This window comes from Haliotis rubra, unplaced genomic scaffold (assembly GCF_003918875.1).
Source record: "Haliotis rubra isolate DU_JTF1 unplaced genomic scaffold, ASM391887v1 Scf125, whole genome shotgun sequence".
Classification (NCBI taxonomy): Eukaryota; Metazoa; Mollusca; class Gastropoda; order Lepetellida; family Haliotidae; genus Haliotis; species Haliotis rubra.
The window spans coordinates 1,727,361-1,736,468 of NW_025765170.1; positions in this window are offsets into that span (position 1 = coordinate 1,727,361).

Sequence of the window (9,108 nt, forward strand, 5' to 3'; positions counted from 1 at the left end):
ACTAATTTTGTTCACTTTCTGCTGGGTCCTTGAAAGAACTTTAAATAACTTGTGTATGATTCACTAGTTAAAGCATTCAGAAGTAAATCTCTCCGAAGTCCGGGTTCGATTCCCCAGAAGCGTCCCCAGAATGATTAATAGTCATTTTTTGTGTCTCCGTCGACATATAGCTGGAATATTCCAGAAAGAGACGCAAGACTATACTCGTTCAGCCATGGTAATATTATCTTCACCGTTAAGTCCGGCAAGACGACCTACCGTCAAACCAGTCCTTTTATCCACCCACATTACCAAAGTCCGCCGAGACACGAAAATCCAGAAATGGTCTGTGCAATGAAATATTAATAACATCCCTTTATCCTCCACGTAATGCTAATATTGATCAAATAAATGCAGGCATTGATCCGTGGAGCGCTCACCTAATTGTGCGCTTAGCATCTATTTGTACAAGTAAACAACGGCAGTGACAGCGATTGCAGCTCCCAAACAATTTTTCGATGCAAAGTCTTCTTCCGGTCCCTTTTTTTCATCAGTCTTTGTGTGCTTTACGTGCATCAGCACATTGATTGATCTGGATGTGGGCTTTGTGATTTTCATGTTACCTGGCAAAAAGCCTTCACACGCCTATGGGCAATACGTTTGTATGTCTTGGCCATTGTGCATGAGAAATAATACTCCGGAAGTAATTTCACTATTTGAAGACAAGGATCAGTTTTGGAAGAAGCATATAATCTCTTTATTCCTTGTCAATTATTGCTGAAGATTTCGGAGATTTAAAATGGCGTCGCATGCAAGGGGAGATAACCTACGCCGATGCTCATGTGCTGTCGCACACCTGCAGAAGAATTAACACAAGGTTTCCATAGGTCTGCATATATAACCATTATCACACGTCAGTCCAGCCACATCTGAGATACAAACTAACCGCGGATGGACACATCGAAAGCTGACTTCACCTCAAAACCGCAAAGTCTGTGTTCGAATCTGATCTGTGTACTAGATTTGTTGCATATCAGACAACGATCACATGCTGTGATGCCGTGATCAGATGACTGATGACCTACAGGTGATTGATGTCGTCACCAATATCTTCCCAAGCATCATCTTAATTTGCGACTTCCGGTTTCCACAGCATCGGAGCCACCGAGAAGATAGCCGCCATTTTGGACTGCCAGTCTGTACGAATTTTCAGTGTTGTTATAACAATGACTAAAAGACCACAATTGTGCACAAATATACAGTTCAATTCGACTACCCTTATCCATGTGTTCACTTGGATTCGATCCTGGATCGCCAAAAATGTTTCAAGCCCTGTCAGCACCACACCCATTCTCGTGGGTTTCACCACTGTCTGAGACCTGGGGCTCCTTTCACGAAGCAACCTTGCGATCACCTTTGTGCTTTGTGAAAGGATCCCCTGCATCACTTATGGCTTTCCTCCCACAATAAGCTGATCATGATACGCAGCGATATTACTGGAATCACAGGGGTTCGAGTCACTGTTTGGAAATAATTTTTAAAAATAAAATCGTTTTACAACCGTATATTGTTTTTACATGTTATGAGTAACTTATTTTTCAAATTTGAACGAAATCGGTGAAGAAATGGATTTTTTTAGAAAATTCTCCCGCTACACTCGTTACATATCATAAACGTGAAAATTATTGTCCAAACAGTGATTCGAACCCATGTGACTGAAATACCTTTCAAAATGGCGATGAACTGAACTCAATGTCTTTATGACTTGAGGGTAACGGATCCCATGTAATGCAATGATGGCCTTCACGAGATGGATCTGATTACTATTCTAAAAAAATATCAATGTCCGACTGTTTAAATCCCAGTTGTTATTTCGTCAAACAGAAAAGTTCATATGTGCGCCAACGCGAATGTGTCTCCAGTGGAATAGCTCTTTTGGGGAAACAAGGACAACGTCTCCTTCCCTGTTCTGGAATGTTTAATGAACAATAATTAACAGATAGAAATTGATTGGAATACACGCTCCGAAAACATAAGGTTAGCAATGAGTGGAGGTTTACTCCAAATGTAGAGATAGCACCAAAACCAAAATATGATACATCCAGCCTTATCACCCATACTACATATCTTGACCATGTTGAACACCAGTACTTGTCACCGTCCATTAAACCATGTAGTTAATATTCATGCAGTTGGTCTATGAACGTGTGGACACTGTTTCAACAGTGGGGTAAACCTTGTTTGTTTTTAGTAACCTGATACATTCTGTGACCAGCTCCATATCAACAATTTTGGGAGGGTGGAAGGTTTCGTACTAATTGCTGGATAACTGCTGAGAGATCCTAAAAGATAGGGACTTTTCTCGAAGTGAGATAAATGAAGTGAGCGAAACTCCAGCTCAATCTCATGCATTTCCTATGATCGGCACATCCTTCTCGCTGTCGCCTTCGCTATACTGATAAACAGTTGTTGCTGTTGTAGCTAAAACTGACTGACTGAGTTTGGTTTTATGCCGCTTTTAGCAATATCCAAGCAACATCACGGCGGGGACACCAGCTATTGGCTTCTTGTACCCATGTGGGGATTCGAACCCGGGTCTTCGGCGTGACGAGCCAACGCTTTAACCACTAGGCTACCCCACCGCCCCTTTGTAGCTAAAAGTGTTAAAGAGCTCTCCTGCTGCCTTATCTTTTGCCGGGAAGCAACATCGTACAAACAGTATAGATGTAAACATATATATGATAGATAATGACAAATGTATGTATAACAGCTTCTGTTATTCCGTAGGTGTGACGTTTGATACAGATTCTTGTACCGTTGTCAAGCATGAGTGTGACATGAGGAAGGGAAGATGTATATTGACTGTGTGCAAACAAAGACAGTGCAGCAACTGCATAATTTACCAGGCAATAAGTTGGTACAAGCCAGAGAATGAACAAACGGATTTCAGGTGGAAGCCAGAGCCGCACAAATCAAGAGATCGCTAGAAAAGAGTAGATGTTTACACAGTTGATTAGACGTAGTTGAGAATGGGTCATACTGATGGGATGGGATATCCTTGGTCTCAGTTGATGGTGGGTTTTGTTGTCGGATGTGAATAGCTTTGGTGAGTTTGCGTTTGCTGAAGTCAGTGTGATTGCTTCAAGAATGGCGCAATGTCTGTCCAATTTATTTGATGACTGGGGTTTGATATGATGAGATCGAGAAAGCTGATTTGCTGTCGGAATTAGTTGATGTTCTTTCACTCGGGTGTTGATGGGTGGGATGTTTCGCCTATGTACCTCTGTCCACAATCATATAGTCTATTTCATATAGGTGACATTTTAGGTTGTTGTTGACGGTTGATGCTTTTCTTCCGATGAAATGAAGAAGGTTGTTGAGGCGGTGGATGAGAAGGTGGTATTTATGCCTGCCTGTTGTTTTAGAGGTCTGACAATGTAGGAAATGGAGATTTTGGTTAAGGTCGTTTTGTGGAAGGTGATAGAGTTGCTACAATGTTTCTATTTGGAATGAATAGCGGTTAAGTACTACAAACACATCCTTCAGGTGTTCAATTTCTTCTTGTAGATTTGTCGAGCAGATGTTCTTCTGGTTGATGTAGAGATGATGCCTGTCTTAAGTTTGAGAGGATGGTTGTAGTGGTAGTGGATGTACTCATCAGTATGGGTTGAGTTTCTGTACTCAGTAGTCTGAAGTTGGTGGGAGGTACTGGGCACAATCACGTCAATAGAAAATAGGTGGTTGTTCTGCTCAGTCTCCATTGGGCAGTTGCTGAGGATGGGATTTTGAAAGGGTACGATGTAAGTCTACACATAGTCTCACGTATGGATTTCAGGATCGCCTTATGTTGACGATCTGGCCTAACAACGGGGTCCTTCTTGTATGTTGTGGCGTCATGCAGAATGTTTTCTACCATGGAATGGAAGTGAGACATGTCTAGTTTCCTCAAGAAAAGCTATACACTTCACGAAACTTCCGTTACTTACTGCTTCAGCAACCAAATCCAGGAAGATCACTCCCCTGCCACCAACACGACCGTTGTCAACCTCGTCAACGAGCAACTTACCAATCATTATAAACACTGTCTTTCGACTCAATTTAACCATACGCTAGAATAACTGGATTGAAATGTACTTTCCATTTGAATTTTCAGGAAAGTTTATCGGTCAGTATTTATTATTTAGCGGTGATATCTGCATCATCAACGATGCCATTAACTGATGTCTCGTCCCCAAAGAGATGGATATTACTGTCGATACCATCTTGGTCGATAATATCATTAATGTATGTCATAAATAGTTGAGGTCCTAAGGCCGATCCTTGGGGAACTCCCGCCGCAACATGTTTTAGATCTGAAGTTCAACTGTCGCTAAATGCTTACTACTTTCTGCGCTCAATGTTTTGCAATGGATGCCGCAAGTTTTTAGTTTGATAGTATCCCTTTATGTCATATTTTATCAAATCCTTTAATGATATCACAAAAGACGACTCTCACATCTTTGCTATTATGTAATGCTTTTGACATAGAATTATACAGATATCTCAGATATCTCTAGGCATAAAGCCAGAGCGTAAGTTTTTTAGTATGTCATTGTCTCTAACGAAATTTGAATCCACATTCTAAGAGACAACTTTTGTCAGACAGCTTGTAAGTGCTGCTGGTCTATAGTTAAGAACCCGTGAAGATCCGGGTTAGAATGAACCTTCAGTAACCCATGCTTGTCGTAAGAGGCGACTAACGGGATCGGGTGGTCAGGCTCGCTGGCTTGGTTGACACATGTCATCGGTTCCAAAAGGCGTAGATCGATAGTCATGCTATTGATCACTGGATTGTCTGGTCCAGACTCGATTATTTACAGACCGCCGCCATATAGCTGGAATATTGCTGAGAGCGGCGTAAGTCTAAACTCACTCACTCACTCACTATAATTAAGACATTCATTTACACTACAGGTCTTATGTTAGACTTGGTCTTCAGCAACCCATGCTTGTCGTAAGACGCAACTTACGGGTGGCCAGGCAGGCTGACTTGGTTTAGAAATAACATCGTATCCCAATTGCGTAGATCGATGCTCATGTTGTTGATCACAGGATTGTCAGGTCCAGACTCGATTATTTGTAGACCGCCCCCATATAGCTGGAATATTGCTGAGTGTGGCGTTAAACAACAAACAAACTAAAACAAACCGTTGCCTGATATTGAAACAATGTGTGAAGTAGACCACGGCAAGGATGAAGCATGAGAAATTGTGTCGTTCATGCACGCTCATTGGTCAGAGAGACCCTGGTTTCCATTTCGCGAGAAACAGACTGGATTATTTTACAAACCGCTTGAATACTGCTGAGTGGGTCTTTAAACAACAAACAACCAACTTTTACTATTGTTAGCATTTCTAACTGCCGATGTCACTTTATATATAAAGGGTTGTGGGGTAGCCTAGTGGTTAAAGCGTTCGCTCGTCACGCAGAAGACCCTGGTTCGATTCCCCACATCGGTACAATGTGTGAAGCCCATATCTGGTGTCCCCCGCCGTGATATTGCTGGAATATTACTAAAAGCGGCGTAAAACCACACTCACTCTCACTTGTATATAAAGTGTCTCTTGCTTCCCCAGTCTCTAACTACATTTCAACGTTTTGCGTTCAAGTGTTGGCACCTTCGGTGTCGCAATAACTTTTGTACTTTTTTACTGTTTATCCATGTTGTATCTCTCGAACTAATTGTTACAATTTTGTTCGGCATGTAAGTGTCACATGCATTAGTGATGAAGGAGAGAGTACTTCCTGTTGCTTTGTCAACATCTTTAGATGACAAAATGGCGCTCGAGTCTACATTGCTAACACTTCTGTTTAATCCCTCAATATTTAATCCCCAACGCCATTGTTATACCCTATTTTAGATATCATGAGATTGGGTCTCATTTCACATAGAGAATCATACGCAGGACAATGATCACTACAAAGGGCTCGAGGACACCTGAACGTGTATTTGAGACAAATGTCAGGGCAATTATTGTGTTCAAATTTATGTACCCGTAAAGGTCTGAGTTAGAATATTGATCTTCAGTAACCCATCCTTGTCGTAAGAGGCGACTAACGGGATAGGGTGGTCAGGCTCGCTGACTTGGTTGACACATGTCATCGGTTCCCAATTGCGCAGATCGTTGCTCATGCTGTTGATTACTGGATAGTCTGGTCAAGACTCGATTATTTACAGACCGCCGCCATATACTAGTAGGTGGAATATTGCGGCGTAACAACCTAAACTCACTCACTTACTCAAATTTATCATATCCTTGTGGGTTCGGTTATAATTTTTTTTAGACCATAAGTATTCTCAATACTATCGGGGGTGGAGGTAACTTTCTTCTTTCTTTTATTTCACGAAGGAATGATAATTTAGGGCGGAAAGGAAAGTACAAAATTCCTCATTGAATCTGTGTTCAAAGTAAAGAACTTCAATGTCGAACAAAGGAGAAGTCAGGCATGACGACGTGCGTTGCTCTCTACGTAAGAACGACGTGGTTGACGTACCACCGTCGTCTCCTCCTTCAGCGTACTCGCCGAACTTACTTTGGGAATCTCCTGTGGACAAAACTTCATCGTCAATACTTTATGAGTGTCGCCACTACAGTCATTCATCAACCGTGACAACTGACAGCCGCTATGTAGTCCACATGTAACGGTTATTTTCACCCAACCAATCAAACCACAGCCTGGTTCTCGCGAGAAGGAAATCAGGGTCTCTCTGACCAATGAGTGTTCAGATTACATCGCATGAACGGCACAATTTCTCATGCTTTATCCTTGCCGTGGTCTACTTCACACATTGTTTCAATGTCGGGCAACGGTTTTGTTTTTTGTTTGTTTGTTGTTTAACGCCGCCCTCAGCAATATTCCAGCTATATGGGGTCGGTCTATAAATAATCGAATCTGGACCTGACAATCCAGTGATCAGCAGCATGAGCATCGATCTGTGCAATGGGGATGCGATGACATGTCAACCAAGTCAGCGAGCCTGCTCACCCGATCCCGTTATTCACCTCTTACGACAAGCATGGGTTGCAGCTATCACACCCCTTCTTCCCTTTAATGCTTACATTGTGTTTTTCCATTCGTCGATACTGGATCGTCTCATAATAAAGGCTGGCAATGTAACCAACAAATACATTGCTCATGTTGTCAATGTAACCAACAAATACATTGCTCATGTTGTCAATGTAACCAACAAATACATTCCTTATGTTGTTAATGTAACCAACAAATGCATTCCTTATGTTGTTAATGTAACAACACATACATTCCTCATGTTGTCAATGTAACCAACACATAAACTGTCCATGTTGTCAATGTAACCAACAAATGCATTCCTTATGTTGTTAATGTAACAACACATACATTCCTCATGTCGTCAAGTTAACCAACACGTCTCCCCATGTTGTCAATGTAACCAACACATAAACTCCCCATGTTGTCAAAGTAACCATCACATAAACTCCCCATGTTGTCAATGTAACCAACACATAAACTCCCCATGTTGTCAAAGTAACCAACACATAAACTCCCCATGTTGTCAATGTAACCAACACATAAACTCCCCATGTTGTCAAAGTAACCAACACATAAACTCCCCATGTTGTCAATGTGTCCAACATAAATGCTGCCCATGTTGTCAAAGTAACCAACACAAATGCTGCCCATGTTGTCAAAGTAACCAACACATAAACTCCCCATGTTGTCAAAGTAACCAACACATAAACTCCCCATGCTCCCCAAGTAACCAACACATAAACTCCCCATGTTGTCAATGTAACCAACAAATAAATTCCTCATGTTGTCAATGTAACCAACACATAAACTCCCCATGTTGTCAAAGTGACCAACACAGAAACTCCCCATGTTGTCAATGTAACCAACACATAAACTCCCCATGCTCCCCAAGTAACCAACACATAAACTCCCCATGTTGTCAATGTAACCAACACATAAACTCCCCATGCTCCCAGAGTAACCAAAACATAAACTCCCCGTGTTGTCAAAATAACCAACACATAAACTCCCTACGTTGTCAAAGTAACCAAAACATAAACTCCCCGTGTTGTCAAAGTAACCAGCACATAAACTCCCCATGCTCCCCGAGTAACCAACACATAAACTCCCCATGTTGTCAAAGTAACCAACACATAAACTCCCCATGATCCCCAAGTAACCAACACATAAACTCCCCGTGTTGTCAAAGTAACCAACCCATAAACTCTCCATGTTGTCAAAGTAACCAAGACATAAACTCCCCATGTTGTCAAAGTAACCAACACATAAACTCCCCGTGTTGTCAAAGTAACCAACACATAAACTCCTCATGTTGTCAATGTAACCAACACATAAACTCCCCATGCTCCCCAAGTAACCAACAAAACGTAACACCTGTGGCAGTATGCATATGTCGGGCGTAAATTCTAGTCCGGGCGTAAGCAAAATGTGCGCCCGGACGTAACGTTAAACCGGTATGCACATAGTAGACGTAGTTAAAGTTACGCCAGTCGTAGCGCTCTATATTTACGCCACCTACCCAGCAGGCGTAGCCTTGTAATGGAGGCACTGGACGCCGAGTTTTTATCAGGCGCACATTTTCAAAAGTTTTTAAAAGTGAACGTTGTGCGAGAATTGCGCTCGCGTGGTCCTGGATCTGCGTACGGCCATAAAATTACACAGAAATGTAGAATATTTAAATTTATATCCGTTGGTATAAATATAAGTGCGACTACCTCGCCGGTTTGAGAAATAGACACTGCTAAATGTTGTCTAAAATTTTGTTACGCGTTAACTGTCAATTTCTCCGCTTTTTGTCGTGCACCGATAAAAGCACTCTGCTACGATTTTTTTAATTTGGCATCTTTACAGAAAGTGTGAGCGAAGAAAATACAGCCTGATATCTGAACGACATGAGTGTATATGAATTGGGTTTATGTGCTAATGCATAACGTTAGACGCTCAACATTAAAAATGACTCGCAATAAGTGTCAAAAATGGATTTTCTTCTATGACGTCAACTGACGACAGAGAGGTCATACACGTATAAAAGATAAGGGGGCATAACTGAGTTATGCTTAACACTAGGTCAATGTTACT